The following is an 18,043-nucleotide window of genomic DNA, read 5'->3' as shown; positions in this document are numbered from 1 at the left end:
GCAGAAGGGTGTGAATCAATAGCTCCGGTCTACCGTACAGTGTTTCCAGTGTGGCAATCACGTGAGGCACCGCTTGCGGCAGCAAAAGGCGGCTACGCACTGACTCCAACGCATGTCCCTTAAGGCTCCGCTGCAATCTGGCAAGATTCTCCGCTTCCGAGTATCCACACGCTTGAGTTGTATTGTTGTAGGAACTGATAAAAAGTGGCCAGTCTTCCGGGTTACCAGAGAAAGTCGGCAGTTCCTTCGACATCACATGTCGGGCAGCTAGCTGCTGCGGAGTCGGCCCCCATGATTGGAAAGGTTGATTCTCGATGGGAGATGGGTGATTCGGCATTCGCTGTTCTCCTACAATCGCACTTGCTTGAGGTGCCCACAGTACCGAAGATTGCGGTTGGAACCTCGGCGGATCTACAATACTGCTTCGTTGCCGTGGGAAGGATGCTTCCGGTCCCATTCGTCGCGGACGTGGTAAAGGTGCTCCTGGATTTGCAGAAATCTGACGCTGCGGCCGCACTTCACACTCCGAAACTTGACTCACTCGATCATCACTTAAATGCACTTCACCACTCGATACACACGCTGCATTTCGACCGTCTCGCTGAGATGCATTAGAACGAATCGCGGCCAAATTCGCGTTTGCCAACGAAGAGCGGCATGGCGGTTGGAAGCTTACACTATTTGAGTTTTGGAGGATATTCGTATCTGATTGCTTACTAAGGGTTAATGGCAATGCAGTGCCCCGGCTTGGGCCCGGATTACTATTGCGTGCAAGGGAATCTACCTCGGGGATAGTGCCTAACATACTAGCTGCCCTATCAATAATACCTCCTAAAACTGGCTCAACATAGCATGGATTCAAAGACGTACCTTCTAATTCCTCGTCTACAATGTTACCTTCGGATCCAATTGTGAGGGCTACCTGAGTATGTACCAAACCGCCGGTGGTCGGCGCCGCTTCCGTCATCGTTGAAGTCCGTGCAGAATAGGGTTGCTCTTTCTGCCACTGTTGCACCTTGCTAATGCTGCTCTGCTCGGATGAAACGCTCCTTCCGTCACTTTCTTCCTCCATCAACTCCTCCTCTCTAACGCGAAAATTTTCTTCGATTATGGCCTGCTCCATCTTTAAGCGCGCTTGCTCTATTTCAGCTTCCTGCATCCGTTTCTCCTGCTCGTGCCTAATTAGTTGTTCTCGACGTGCTTGCTCTAGACGCCTCTCCATCAGAGCTTTCTCTGCCTCGAGTTTTTCCAGCTGTAGGCGAGCCCTCCTAGCTCTAATGCTGGAGGTGGACGAAACTCCAGATAAACTGACGGCCTTTCTCCTGCTTGCTTCGGACGTAGGCTTCAGTTGAGACGGAATTGTTGGTGAAGGCTTTTGACATTTTGGGCAAAAGAACGTACGATCTGTTTCGGCAATACTGTCGTTTACATTGACGCACTCAAAATGCCACCAAGTTCCGCATTGACAGCAAGACACCATTCGCAACGTATCTGGCCTGTTACATGCCATGCAGTCCGATTTTCCACCGGGTGCACTGCGCGTACTCCTTGGCATAGTGCCAAATTTCTTTTAGATTTGTTGGCGTAAGAATGTTCGGATTCTTCTAAGCTGCAACACCGATGATTTTGGTGGTTTGATGCGCTAAAAGCTAAGTAATTTATTAGTTATTTGGGTTCCATTAGTTTTCAACTTAACTTACAAATTTGGTCCACACTCCTAATTTGATAACCAACAGTTCCTAATCACTACTCTGACCAGCTAAACTGTAAGGATTCAAGGTTAACCTCGGAATTCACACATCATATAAGTATCACTTACTTTATGGGTCCTAAACTGTCAATTTGCTGAATCATGCAGCTTTCTGGCGTTATCGGTGGAATGCAAATCTAATCAAATAGATATTTTCAGTATCAATTCGGAATTCAGTTATGTAATTCATGTCTTATACAGTAGTACTTACAAAAAGGTATTTTTGGATAACACGAATTCAGTTTTAGTTTATACTAATCAATTAATAGTGTAATTTAATGGAAAAATCAATTATGGACTGTTTTAGGTATAGTCGACACATGACGGATTAGCTTTTGACCTCTACCGTTCATACCGAAGTGTCATAAACACCTGTCATGACATCGGTCATTTATTGAAGCGACGCGTTATTGCTAGATCGAGGGGTACAAAGAGCGACGGCAGTATCCTCCGTAACAGAGACTTTCAGCCCTTGGCTGGTTCGTCTCTTCCTACTAAAGGGGCTTTTTCCGGTGAAGAGCCCCTGCCTCCCTTCCTCCTCCCACTCCTTCACTCTCCCCTCACTTGCTTAGTCAGCATAAAGTTTACGGTTTGAAGGTCATAACTGGTACAAAAGAATCACAGCGTAACAGCCGGTAATGGGGGCGGACCTCACCAAGTGGGATCATTTATCGCAGCGCAATCATTACTAATAACGGTGTGAAACAGCAAAATCCGGTTCCTCTCGGTAGTATAACAACAGTCAGCATCTCTCTTCATGTCGTCGTCGTCGTCCTCATCATCCTCCCCCAATCCATCTTCTGCAGGGTTGCCTTCATTTTCAGCCTCGCTGGCGCAAAGAATTTAATTAATTGAATCCTTTTTTGTCGCTCGGTTTCCATTTATCCACCAGCAAGCAAGCAAGCAGCGCGCGGGCAACCTCCTTCTCAACATGACCATTATTTTACAAAAGGCATTAACAGAGAAAAGGTTGGGTTTACACAAGGGAGACCCATGCTGCAGTGGCTTCGCCTCCATGCGGACCTCCGTCGCGTCCGTTTACCTACCAAGGGACGACTGACTGGCTGGCATGGTGGTGTGGTGTTACGATGATGATGGAGAACCTAAGAACCACCATCGTACCTAGTACCTTCACCGCCATCGTTCCATCGGGGCCGTCGTCCGTCGGTTGGTTGGTTGGTTGTTATGACAATGATGAGCGATATTAATATCGGTAAAAGAGGACCACACCGCCGCCGTCAGCGTTCCCGGCTGGGCCCAGCAGCAGCAGCAGCAGCCCCGGAAAAGAGTGGATTGTCGGTAGCTTCAACAGGATCTACTACACATCATCTTCATTATTATCACCACGATAGTCCCCTCTAAGCAGCTTTGTAGTCACGGTCTGTCACTGATTCGTCGAGCAAGCATCGTCAGATTCCTGGTAGGTACTGTTAGTGCTTCTTCACGGGGACAACACCATATCATCACAATTTTGTGACGTGGAGACTATATGTGGTGAAGAATAACATAAGAGCCAAATATGATCCTTTCATTAAACCCGGTCGTTCATTTCGGTACCAGGGAAGGGAAGAGCGGCTGACAGTGCTTTTACTCTGTGATGAAAGCATAAGATGACAAAATACAATAGAATTAAATGGAAAAGGATAATAATATCGTTAGTGTTACGGAGTCTTTCTATGAGCTATTCAAACAGCATACCGTGGTGAATTATCTCTAAATTAAACAGTGTTGAGCAATGACGTAAAGCACTGTGAAATGGCGTGACAACAGTTCTGTCATCGTTTCAAAAGTTTTAATAATGGTCATGTCTTCTTCTTTTTTTATGGCTCGACGTCCTCACTGGGACTTGGCCTGCCTCACTTCAATTAAGTGTTCTTTGAGCACTTCCACAGTTATTAATTGAAGGGCTTTCTTTGCCTGCCATTGCATGAATTTGTATATTGTGAGGCAAGTACAATGATACACTAAGCCCAGGGAATCGAGAAAATTTTCCCGACCGGAACGGGAATCGAACTCGCCGTCTCCGGATTGGCGATCCTTAGCCTTAACCACTATGCTAACTGGAGACCCCAATAATGGTCATGTCCTCCGTACAAAAAAAAACAACAAATTGGCCGGATTTCGTGAAACTCGTACCCGGTGGTTGAGCACGGCTTGTCGCATTGCAACACGGCGATGTTGAAACGTGCATTAGGCAATATTGGACTAGAGAGTCGTCACCTTGTCATAGTCCTAGATTAGTTAGTTCACTCAAAACCTTTACGCAGTTTTTGCACACCGTCCAACATTGTATTGACAAGTCTGGTGTCTGGGCTGCAAAACGGTGAGTCGATAAGGAGAGCGTCCAACATAGCTCTGGTCCTCACAAGTTCCTACCTCATGCTTCCACGGGTCAAACGATGACAAAGACCGCCAGCTAAGTGTTGTGTGCTTAGCTGGTAGTGCAGCCTGGGCACTGTTGTCCTTCTGCTTCAGCTAGATTGAGGAGGTACGACCCGAGCGTCTGTTCACCAAGGAGGTGCGTCTCAAACAGCGTCTGTTCTGGCATCCAGCGGCTGAGTAAGAAACGCTGCACCACGCCCAGCTAGATCCAAGGTGGTAGCCCCATCAGCGTGGTCGTCCCAGTGTTGGTTGGAACGTTAAACAGAACTGGCACGATAGCCCTCCGGCGAGACAGGAGTGTTGGCGTAGGCCCAATAAGCCACCCGTAAAAATCCCCATTGCGAATAACACAGGAGAAAATACGACCCGATACAATCGGCAAAGACCCACGCGACGAAATAAGGACTACGATTGGAACATGGAATTGCAAGTCACTAGGTTTCGCAGGATGTGACAGGATAATTTACGGCGAACTACATCCCCGCGACTTCGACATTGTGGCGTTGCAGGAACTTTGTTGGACTGGACAGAAAGTGTGGAAAAGCGGGCATCGAGCGGCTACCTTCTACCAAAGCTGTGGCACCACCAATAAACTGGGAACAGGATTTATAGTGTTGGGCAAGATGCGACAACGTGTGATCGGGTGGCAGCCGATCAACGCAAGGATGTGCAGTGCATGTTAAGAATAAAGGGTCGTTTCTTCAACTACAGCATCATCAACGTCCACTGCCCACTCGAAGGGAGACCTGCTGACGAGAAAGAAGCATTCTACGTGTTAGAGCAAACATACGATGGTTGCTCGCCGCGTGACGTGAAAATCGTTGTCGGCGACATGAACGCGCAGGTAGGAAGGGAGGAAATGTACAGACCGGTAATCGGGCGAAACAGCCTGCACGCCGTATCGAATGATAACGGCCAGCGATGCGTAAACTTGCAGCCTCCCATGGTATGGTAGTCTGAAGCACATTCTTCTCCCGCAAAGATATCCGCAAAGCCACCTGGAGATCACCCGACCATCAAAAAGAAAACCAAATCGACCACGTTCTAATCGGCGGTAAATTCTTCTCGGATATAACCAATGTCCGCACATACCGCAGTGCGAATATAGATTCGGATTACTACTTAGTCGCTGTATGCATGCGCTCAAAACTTTCGACAGTTATCATCACGCGTCGAAGTCGAACGCCGCGACTCAACATCGAGCAGCTGCGTAATGTACAGGGGATGGCCAAAATGTTTGGGATAGGCAATTTTTTTTTCTCCCACGAAAAAATTCAACATGCTGTAACTTTTCATAGAGTGCATCAAAAAATCTCAAATTTTGACTGTTTGTCAACCTATTATATGTGCATCATTGGTACAAATTTGGGCTCGATTGATTAATGTTTCGCAAAGTTAGAAACGTTCGGGTAGAACACTATTATTTAGACAACTAATTTTTGAACTGTCATATCTCGGAAACCAGTGAACCGAATTAAATGAATTTTTTAACGTTTATCAACAATATATTGATACTTAATACGACGTTATAAAATGTAATATTTTCTCACGGCGAATTAGGTTATACTGTGTTGAAATGTTTACCCATATAGAGAAAATTAAGTCAAATTTACAATACCACACAAAAATTACTAAATGTGTTCATTCTTCAATCTAAATAGGCTCTTATATATCTGATTAGAGATAACTTGAGAACAGAAGTGGAAAGTCTTTGGATATCAACACTAAAATTTATTGACATTGATGTAAAAAACTCACATTTTTTCGAGAAAATTCCAAAAATTGTCAATCCATGATAACTTTTTTCAACGTTCAAAAAGTACCTATGTTTTAATAGTTTGTGAAGCATACACATATTGTTAGTGTCAAGGTTAGTGTACGTTAAAAATTTCATTAAATTCGGTTCACTGGTTTCCGAGATATGACAGCTCAAAAATGAGTTGTCTAAAAAATAGTGTTTTACCCGAACGGTTCTAACTTTACGAAACATTAATCAATCGAGCCCAAATTTGTACCAATGATGCACATATAATAGGTTGACAAACAGTCAAAATTTGAGATTTTTTGATGCACTCTATGAAAAGTTACAGCATGTTGAATTTTTTGTGGGAGAAAAAAAGTTGCCTATCCCAAACATTTTGGCCACCCCCTGTAGAAGTGGCTCAAGACTACGCGCAGCAGTTAGCAGTGGCCCTACCAACGGAAGAGCAGCTTGGCGCAGCTACACTTGAAGATGGCTGGAGGGACATCCGTAGTACCTCGGCTACAGCACTAGGCTTCGCGACTCCGAATCACAGAAACGACTGGTACGACGGCGAATGTGAACAGTTAAAGACGAGAAGAATACAGCATGGGTGAGAATGCTGCAACACCGTACAAGAGCGAACGAGGCACGTTACAGACAGGCGCGCAACAGGCAGAATGCAATCGCGAGATCGCGAAGCGATGGAAGAGCTGTACCGCGCTAAGGACACACGAAAGTTCTACGAGAAGCTGAACCGCTCGCGCAGAGGCTTCGTGCCACAAGCCGACATGTGCCGAGATAATTACGGGAATATTATCACGAGCGAGCGTGAGGTGGTCGACATGTGGCGGCAGCATTACGATGAGCACCTCAATGGCGCCGTAGCAAGTACCGAAGGTGGCGTGGTAACAGATTTAGGAGTATGTACACAGGACGAAAGACTTCCGGCCCCTGCCCTCCAAGAGATTGAGGAGGAGGTTGACCGGTTGAAAAACAAGAAAACCGCTGGAGCAGACCAACTACCAACCGAGCTTCTAAAATACGCTGGAGAAGCACTGGTGAAAGCACTACACTGGGTCATTACCAAGATTTGGGAGGAGGAAGTATTACCGGAGGAATGGATGGAAGGTATCGTGTGTCCCATCTACAAAAAGGGCGACAAGTTGGATTGCATTGCGGGAACAAGATACTCTCTCAAATTTAATGCCGCCGTCTATCACCGATTGCAAGAGAGTTCGTGGGACAATATCAGGCTGGATCCATGGCTGAACGCGCTACAACGGACCAGATGTTCGCCATCTCCCAGTGCCAAGTGCTGCAGAAATGCCGCGAATACAACGTGCCCACACATCACTTGTTCATCGATTTTAAATTGGCGTATGATACAATCGATCAAGACCGGCTATGGCAGATCATACACGAATACGGATTCCCGGATAAACTGGTACGATTGATCAAGGCGACGATGGATCGAGTGATGTGCCTAGTTCGAATATTAGGGACACTCGCGAGTCCCTTCGAATCTCGCAGAGGGTTACGGCAAGGTGATGGTCTTTCGTGCTTGCTGTTTAACATCGCCTTAGAAGGTGTATGGTTTCGCTGATGATATTGATATTATAGCTTGGAAATTTGAGACGATGGCAGAAACGTACATTCGACTAAGGAATGAAGCCAGGCGATAGGATTAGTCGTTATTGTGTCGAAAACAAAGTACACGATGGCAAAGGGCTTCAGGGAAGAATCACCGCGCCCGCCACCCCGAATATCAATCGACGGTGATGAAATCGAGGCGGTTGAAGAATTCGTGTACTTGAGCTCACTGGTGACCGCCGACAACGACACCAGCAGAGAAATTCAGAGACGCATAGTGTCAGGAAATCGAGCTTACTTTGGACTCCACAGAACAAAGTTCGCCGTCACACGAAGCAGTCAACCATCTACAAAACGCTGATTGGACCGGTAGTCTCTATGGACACGTAGCATGGACTCTACGTGCAGAGGACCAACGCGCCCTTGGAGTTTTCGATCGGAAGGTACCATCTACAGCGGAACGCAGATGGAGACGGTAATTGGAGAAGGCAAATGAACCACGAACTGCATCAGCTGCTGAGAGAACTAACCTTCGTCCATACTGTGAAAATCGGGAGGTTACTGGGTCACGCCATCAGGATGTCGGATAGCAACCCGAATAAAGTGGTTTTCGAGAGTCATCCGACCGGTACAAGAAGGTGCGTAGCGAGTTAGGTGAGTCGATCAAGTGGAGGACGATCTGCGGACCCTACGCAGAGTGCGTAACTGGAGACACACAGTCATGGACCGAGTAGAATGGAGACGACTACTATAAACAGCAGAGGTCACTTAGGCCTTAGTCTGACCGGTAAGGTTAGGTAAGTACCTCTAAACGTTTGCCCCATGGCAAGCCGTATGGCTTCTGTCCAACACACTTCTTGCATCGCTACAATGGCGAACCCGTGGCCCTTCGGTAGTTTGACAAGAGTCCTTTACTGACACTCGGACGCCGATCAATCGCTCCATGACATGAGTATCATACGCTGATGTGAGCTACTCCTAATTTGGAGAATAGTTGCTCAACCTCCTAGCAGCAACTCCCCTCTTCCCTATTGTTAAGGTTGGTTACCTGATCTTCCCTAAGATTGATCGTAGACCGAAACTGTTCGAAACCTTAAGGGTAAAGTAAATAGCCATGTTTTGTAAAATGATACTTTGCTCATAGCCTAGAGTGTTATAACCTATATCAAATTGTAATTTATTGTCCGCAGCAAATGTTTTTCAATTAATTTGATACCATCGCTTCGATTATGCTAATGTTTTCCCAAAACAAGGGCCAAACAATTTCATCCAACTTCCGCAGGTCCACTGCAGTCGCTTATCAAACAAGTAAAAAGCTCGCTGAGCAGCTGCTGCCTCCACATTCCGTAATCATCATTATCGTCATCATCGCATCGGTCGGAAGCGCATGCAAAACCTCCCGTCTGGAAGCAAACAAGGTGTGGCATTACAATAACAACATCAGCGCCAGCCAATGTCAACGCTAGCTACACAGTCAGTCCGTATAGTGTCACACTACATTCCGTGCCAGCAGATGTTCCCGGAACGGGATAATTATTCATGTTTTTCTTGCACCACAGCAAAAATCTAATATTCAACACGGGGGACAGGACCGATGAACAAAAGTCGCCGCAGCCGCCACCGCCGCCTTCCTGGTGACACTACCTAGCAACACAGAGTGCAATGCAAATCACAGCGGGATGGGGTCAGCCAGCATCCCGAGCAGAGGGAAGTGACTGAACACGGGTAGTTTTAGGGGTTCGTCACATATGAATTTTTTGAAGGAACTTTTCCAGGATTTTTCTATAGATTCTCAAGAACAAAATCCTAGCAATTTTTTCAAGGTTCTCCACAAATTTCTCTTTAAATTTTTAAAGAGATTCCTTCCCAAAGTTCAGTATTTTTGAAATATATAACTGAAGAATATTTTCGAAAGTTTTTCTGAAACAATCCTGGAGGATTACTGGAATGATCACTAAAAATCTTCTGAAACCCTTCAACATTTTTATCTGATGGATTTCTAAAAAAAACTCCTACAAAATAACTCTCTCAGGATTCCCCCTAGAATGCCTTCAGGGATTCCTCCAGGCCTCCAGGATCTCAGAGGACCTCCAGTATTCACTAAGGAATTTCTCTTGGGTATACTCCAGGGATCTCTGCAGGGTGACTTCCTGGAATCTCTCCAGAAATTTCCTCCAAGAGTTCTTCAAAAATGTTGCGATTATGTACTCCAGATATTTTCACAGGAGTTTCTCCTGGGAATTGAAAAAAAATGGAGCCTCGTAGCCGTGCGGTTAGGGTCACCAAGCTTATAATCGCACCATGCTATGGGGTGAGGGTTCGATTTCCGCTTTGGGCGTTGAAACTTTTCGTGAGAATAGTTTCTTCTCGTTTCCACAGGTGCATGCTCCGTAGGCCGTCCCTTATTTTGCAAATTTGGAAATGTTATAAGTTCGTTAGTGGAAAATGATTGTTTGAGCTAAAAAATGAAAGTGTCAAAATTTGAAGTCCGTATTTCAAGGATAAGTGGTCCCTAAAGTTGTCAAAAATTGTATGGGACCATAAAAACATGAAATTTTTTTCGACAAAAAAATACGCTACTCTATTAAAACCGGTGATTTTAGGACTCTAAAGGGCCAAAAATGTGCTTAGATTTGCGATATCTCTACTCGTGAATTTTTGATTTTTCTAATTTTTATTTAAGAACATCCCCAAACTTTAATATTTTTCCTGGAAGCCTATTTGGGGTACGGATTTTTTGAGATGAAAACATTTTGAGATTTTATGATTATTGTTAAAATATTTTAATTTATTTTTTTTTATAGAAAATTTTATTTTCCGTGTAATTTCAAGGAAAATAATTTTAGAGTGTATTCGATTCCTCCAAACTATTAAACAAGGATAGAATGATTTGGGAAAAATTTAAAATATGTTAATTGTAGCGATTCAGTACAAAATAAACAATGACTTCTAAAGGGTGACTAAAACATCAATTTTTCAATGATTTTTTAAAAATGTAAATGCGCTTAAAAATACACCAAAAACCATTTTGAGATATACAAAACAGTCCTAAATATCAGCCAAAAATATAAAAAATTTTGATTTTCCACGAAACAAAAATTACAAAAATACTCAAACTATACCCCGTCTAAAGGCGGGGTTGGGTATTAAAGGGTTAATAGCATCCTCCTGGGATCACTACATGGGTTTCTCCTGGTATTCCTTACATGCATTCCTGGATTCGTATAGATATTCTATCCAAGATTCCTTTTAAGATTGTTTCCGGGATTTTCCCAAGGATTCCAGAAATTTCTGCCGGGATTTCTCCAGGGATTTCTACAGGAAGTTTTACTGGAATAACCCTTGGGATTTTTTTATTTGCATTTTTGTGTAAAGAACACTCGGAATATCTCAAGGGATTCTTTGGAGGATTCCTCCCGGATTCAGGGATTTTACCAGGGATCCCACTGGGGATTCCTTCAAGTATTCTTCCGCTGAGTTCTACAGAGATTGCTCCTAAGATGAATGCAGGGACTCCATCCGGAATTGCTCTACTTTTGAAAACAACCCATCCAACATTGAGAGATTATCTCCTCTATCTTTCATTTTCGATGTTTAGCGAACTTTCACACATTTATTTTGAATCATCAAAAGACGTCAAATATATACTAGAGATTTATAAAAAGAGCATAACAGGATGCGTAAATGCGTCTTACAGTGGTTTGAGAAAAAAGCAAACATAAAGAGTCTATCTTTTTTAGATAGGTGAATTTGAAAAGTTGAGTGAGACTCCCCGGTTTCCTACCGGGATTTTCAAGAGATGTCTCGCGGAATTTGTTTCAAGATCTTTCATGGTTTTTCCTGGAATTTCTGCAATGATTTCTCCTAGGACGGCTATATGGATGCTTCCCGGGGCTCCTAGAGATATCCTTTCCGGGATTCCTACAGGAATTCTCCCCAGGATTTCTACAAGACTTCTTGAGATTTCAACTAGGAATTCCACCAACAATTTTTGATATGGATTTGTCCCAGAATTTGTGCAGATATTCTTCTCGAAATTTTTGCCGGAAGTTTTCCCGGGGATTTCCCCAGAACTCCTCATGGAATCTTTGCAGGATTTCGGCCAGGGATTGCTTCCGCGATTCCTCCCGGAACTCTTTCCGTGTATTATCCTGGGATTCCTTCGGGGATTCCCACTGAGTTTTCTCCCGGCTTTTTATTACTACTGAATTCTTCAAGGATTCTTCAGATATTCCTCTAAGAATTTCTCCTAGGATTCATACCAGTTTTACATAAGGAGTTTCTCACCAGATATCTACCGCGGTTCCAGGAGAGCGCAGGTTATGGGACAAAAAACGTGGATAAGAGTTGAGAAATAACGAGTTCAGTTATCTGTATTGCTTGATACCTTGGCAGTTCCTCATGATACCATCGAGCTATAATGTCAGTTTGTGTTTTACGAGCAATTAACATCTGTTTCATATTTTTGTTAGAATCATGATGAATGATCACAACTTTATTGAAACATATAAATTAAATTCGAGTTAAATAAAGAAAAATGAGTTCCACAAACTTTTGATCCATTGACCAGTTTCCGGGAGTACATACACTGTGGTGCAAAATTGATCGGACAAACGCCGATTTTCATACAAAATGACCAACTATGGTTTGATTTGATGGATTGATCTCAAATTTTGATATGGAATTACAGATATGCTGAATTTTGCGAAAACGAAGTACCAGCTGCGTTCATTCATAGGTCGGGGCGTGACAAGGCGTTTGAAATGTGCAAAAGTGATCGGACAGCGGCACGCGTGTAAATCAGCATATCTGTAGTTTCGTGTCAAAGTTTGAGCACAATCCATCAACGCAAACCATAGTTACAGCACCTCAAAGTTGGGCATTTTGAAGTACAAGCATAACCAGTGTAGTGTTATAGTTATATTTTATGTGTATACTGTAGCTCATAACTGATCGAGCAAACACCGATTTTCTTACAAAATGGACAGCTTTGGAGTGTCTAATTATGGATTACTTCGTTTCACATTAAAAAAAAATGCGAATGTAGAAGAAAAATACTGCCTAAGTCGACGAAAATATATCAAAGACTGTGATAGCTAACAATATTGGTCCCGAGATGAACTAACATCACGTTAAAAAGTAATAAAAACACTTTTCACAAGCATTTAACCATCTAAAAGGCTGGAACCTCAGCACTCTATGGGAAAATAATAAAAAAATAAGCGAGAAAATTTTTAGATTTTTTTTATAAAAGGTACATTGGGGCAAGTTGAAGCATAAAGTTCAAAAAATATCATTGCAATTCACAGTTTTCTTAATAAAACAATATTGAAGTTTTATTGAGAAAACTGTGTATTATGGCATTTAAACAGTTTTCCCCCAGTGTTCCTCATAAAATCTTTAAGGTTGATGCAAACACTTGATTTGTTTTGTCGAACCCATTCCCCTTCGAAAATTTCAAATTCATGAAGAGGAGACAAAATGGACTATTAATTCGCCAATTGTTGAACGGTTAGTACTGGGATTTTGGTTTTCGTTCGTTTTTCCATGCATAATTTCACTTTAGTTGAAAAATATCCAGTGAACGTCTAGATCTACTCATCCCTTATACTGCCCATTGAATTTGTATTCCCTTAAATTCTATTTTCTAAGAGAAAATAGAACATTTGTATGGGAAGTCTGTAACCCAAATGTTGAACGCTTCCTTAAGCTAGCTCATCCTAATGTTGGACGGTTCTCGCTAATTGTTGAACGGTTGAAGCTTTGTTCGTAATTGATGACGTATAACCCGACATAAAACTATCATTCACCAGTTTTTATTTTGGTCACCAAACCCAACATAGACCCAAAAGTTATCCGATGTGAGTCCAACAGTGGTCCAACATTTGATAAAATTTGACCCGACTTTGACCCGACATCTGATATTTTTTCACTCTGGCGGATTTTTTTCCGGGTTTTTCGTGTTTTGTGCTCAGCTAGTCCGAGCTAGTGACAAATCATTTAAATGACAAGGAATCACTGATTTGAAGAGAGCTCTAGTGGACTGAAATCGTTTTAAACATGACTAGATGCAAAAAAGGCTGAAAAGATTTGATTAGAAGCGAAAACGACATAAGAAAAGTATGCCTTTAAAAGCCACTGAAACACTTCTAGAAACCCATGGGACCCACTCAACCCCCAAGACCACTCGTGGAACTACCCTGAAATCCCTTGAAAATACGTGAGTTGCTCCTGAACCTCCTGGAACGCCTTGAAATACTCCTGGGACCCCCTTAACACTCTGAATTCCTCTTGAACACCTCTGGAACGCCCTTGAAACCCATTGAAAACCACTGGAATATTTCTGAAGCCCACTGGAACACCTCTAGAACATCCCTGGAACGCCCTTGAAACCCCATGAAATGCACGGTTAGGTAAAGTGAAAAAAAAAATCTAGCAGTCATGCTTACATCGTAGGTTATGCCAGTGTTCAATAATTGGATCATGGATGCATATTGATATTGAGTTATGAAAAATATTTTTTCAAATTAAATTACAATGAAAATGTGGTTTTAAACAATGTTAAACTGTTAATGACATCCTTCCAGTTCTTGTAACTATGGTGTGCCTTTGATATTTGTGGTTGATTTTCCCGCAAAGCTTATTTCGTAACAGCAATTTCTTAACATTTATCTTAAGAATTGTGTAGTTTTCGTGTCATCAGCGGTACTAAATTTTCAATCAATTTTTTTGACATAAAATATGTATAATTTTGTAAATTAATTAGAGCAATATCATGACCCACATGTATATGCATCTACATCATACGTTTACGTTGGATGAAAATTACTTAAGTAAGATTTATAATAAAATATTCAGAAACTGTTCAACATTTGGGTAGTGTTCAACAATTAGCGAATTACCCTATTATAAAAAAGGAAGAATAGGGTATTTTTACCAATAGTAGCTGAAAAATGCTCTGATCGTGAAACCTGATTGAATTGTCGTGATTGTGATAAACTAATTGAATTGTCTTTATCAACGATTGCGCAACAGATTATACTATAATAATTATAATATATATATTATCTCTCCTACATATTGCACACAAAACCATACAAAAACACCTTATACTTCTCATAAAATAAGCATTTCAAATCTGGCTTAACCCTAGTCGTGCATAGGGTCATTATGTACCAGACAGGCATGCTGAGCGTGCACTGCGTCTACCCCTTACTGTAGATGAGAAGGGCATCCATAAAATACGTGACACTTATAGGGGGTGGGGGAGGTGATTTCTATTCCAATGTGACAAGCAATGTATTAAATATAGGAAAACTTCGTTCGTGGCTCTACCCCATTTGGCATATGCCATTTGGCATAATGCCGTTTGGTATAATGCCGTTTGGCATAATGCCGTTTGGCATAATGCTATTTGGCATGAAATCTATTAGGCATAACGGACATTTGGCATAACGAGGATTATGTACATTCTTACCAAGAAGGCTGTTCTTTGTATTATGCCAAACGGCGTTATGCCAAATGGCATTATGCCAATTGGGGTAGAAAATTATATTTGCATCGCCCTTAATCCTTGACCCCGACAGGCTCGCTAAACGTGTACTATGCCAGTTTGGCAAAATTTATTCGACAAACAAATTGTAATACTACTAAAGATACACGAAATACTTGTTCGGATTAAAGTTCAAACATGAGCAAAATTGCAGTGAACTGCAAATGTTTAATAGTATCCTACTAAAATCTATTCAGATTATTTAAAGAATTCTTCCGAAAATTTTGTATTATTTTCTTCCAAAAACTTCTTCCAGGATTCGATAAAGGAATTCTTTTTGGTTTATTCAGGATTGTTTCAAAGATATCCCAAAGATCTTCCATGAGTTTTTTAACCAGAAGATAACTTTCTTAATTTGTCGAGTTTTCCTTCTTTCTAGAAATTTTACCAGTAGCCAAGTATCGTTCGACCTATTTTTTTCTGGAATACTGTTCGTTCAAGTTTTTTTTCAAGAACATCGTCTGGATTTCAACAGGGCTTTCACTATGAATGTTTTGAGAAACTTTCGGGGATAGTTTTTGAAATATTCTGTAAAAAAAAACTGTAAAACTAATTGTAAAAACAGATACCGTCGTTGGGGGTGAGAATGGGTCAAAAAAGGATACTCAAAAATTAATTGTTAAATAACAAATGCAATTGAAGTCGAAATAACTTTTTATTTGGTATGTATACTCTTCTATGTGGTAATGATAGTTTAGCAAAAAAGTATCACATTATATGAATTACTTACTAAACTACAAATGATTGAAAATTGACCCAATCTCACCCCTTAGAGGGGGTGAGAATGGGTCAAAGTATTCGAAGTTGCCTATCTAAGAATATAAGTTAATTTTATTGATCATATCTAGTAAATCTATTAAAAATACAATGTAACCATGACGAATAAAAACTTAGGTAATTTCAAAAGATGATAAATCCACCTAAAAGGGCTAATACAACCGAAAAAAATGTTGAAATTTGATGAAATAACGTTTGTATGTTGTATTGCCATTTTCATCCATAATCATCCTCATTTAAAGTTTCAACCTCCAAGAGAGGAGAGGGAAGATTACAATGAGGGAGGGATGCATTGAAAGATTGATTGAAAAAAAAACATGATATTTTTAGTATACTGCATAAGAAATGTTTAACCAAACCCTCCGTTACAAACTCTTATGTACATGATCATTGGCCTCTCAAGATAGAGGGTCGTTCAAATATTATGTCACACAATATTTCACACTATTAGACCCTCTCTCGCAATAACATTGAAACGAATACAGTACACTAAAGGCTAGATGATGATTAGAGGAGCTGTCCAAACGCATGGGTTTATTTTTATAAATGATTTTAGGCACTAAACGTATGAACACACTCGCTTGACACTTCTTCAACATATTTTCGAAAAAAGCGTGTTTTTATGAAGATACGGTAAACATGGGACGACTTTAAAGTCAAATGGGGACTGGATAACAAGTTGAATTTTTAGTTAAGGTTATGTGCACTCGATTACTTGCTTGACCCAATCTCACCCCCATTCTTAATATTTAGACATAGGGTCGAAAACATTGAATTTTTAAATAAAAAAAGCATTGACAGCCCACTTTTTTTCATTGCATCAACCAGGTACTACCTACAGCTAACTACTCATAAGAAAATTTACGGTTAGGTGCTTATGTGGAACATTGCGAAGGAGAAATTTTTTCAATGTGATTTACTAGTAGTTTCATCACATAAGTTTAGCCACAAATTTAACAAAAAAAATATTATTGCTAAACATCTTATTCTGCATCATGACGTGTAAAAACATCTCCTCTTTGAAATAATATAAAGTTTTCTATATAAATTAGCGATAGCTGATAAGTTATTTCAAATTTTATGTTTCTCCGTTTTGACCCAATCTCACCCCCCAGATCCATTGTCACCCCCATCGACGGTAGTTTGAGAGATTTTATTATTTATCCGTCCAGAATGGACGTGGCCAAAAAAAACAAGATAGGCAAGACAAAGTTTGCCGAATCGGTCCCATGTTTTCTATGGATCATTTCCGTATTTTTTAAATTTCCTATTTTTAGGGATAGTTTCTGATTATTTCTGGATCATTCCACCCAAGCAACACACATGTTATATTAAAGTTACGACAGCGCAAGTTTTGGTTGTATAGAAGTTTATTTTACGTTATTCCAACACAATGTTAAAATAACGTAAAATTAACTTATATACAACCAAAACTTGCGCTGTCGTAACTTTTATATAACACGTGTGTTGCTTGGGCATGGATCGTTTTAGCCATATAATAAAGCTATGTATGTATGAAGTTCTGGAATTAGCTAACTTGTAAAAAAAAGCCATTTACAATTTTTTATGAATCCAAAAGACTTCTCTTTGGTGTTCTGTATTTTTTTCTATGTAATATTGAAAAGTTGTTTATCATGGATTGTTTTATTAGTCTATCGACGCAAACAATGGGCTCCCATTCGGAATCAGTCAGAGGTAGGGTTCCGTCTTTCCGCTTCGGTTTGACCGCGCCAACGTAGTCGGTTTGTTTGTGTCGGTCGTCGTTCCCCAGCTGGAATAATTCAGTACAATTCGCGATGACGATGCCAGTCAGTGGCAAAAAGTCGCTTCTGTCCGTGTCAGGGAGGGTGCAAGCAAGTCAAACTCGAAAAAATTACGCCTACCTAACGTGCATTGAGTGGGCTTTCCCAAACAACACAATGCGATTTCGCGGGCCATCCCCATCGGCAACACAAATCGATTTCCAAGCAGGATTCGATCAGTCCCCAGGTTGCATTGCCAGTTGACACTAACACACTCGAAAAGGATGAGTGGTAGGCCTACCCTGCCGCTTGCGGATCCCCTGGTCCGTGTCAACAAGAAGCACATAATCACTGGACAATAGACAAAAAATTTCTCTTTGTACGTTATATTGATTGATTTGCCTTTATTAAGGACAAACGTTTTGAAATCCCGCTTCAAAAGTGCATCAGAACTTCAAACGCACAAATCTCAAGAAGCAACTTTGAGCCCTAGGCTGGTTCGTCTC

The sequence above is a fragment of the Aedes albopictus genome, chromosome 1 (genome assembly GCF_035046485.1).
Source record: "Aedes albopictus strain Foshan chromosome 1, AalbF5, whole genome shotgun sequence".
Classification (NCBI taxonomy): domain Eukaryota; kingdom Metazoa; phylum Arthropoda; class Insecta; order Diptera; family Culicidae; genus Aedes; species Aedes albopictus.
The sequence above is the reverse complement of the archived record's forward strand: the minus strand, read 5'-3'. Positions refer to the sequence as shown.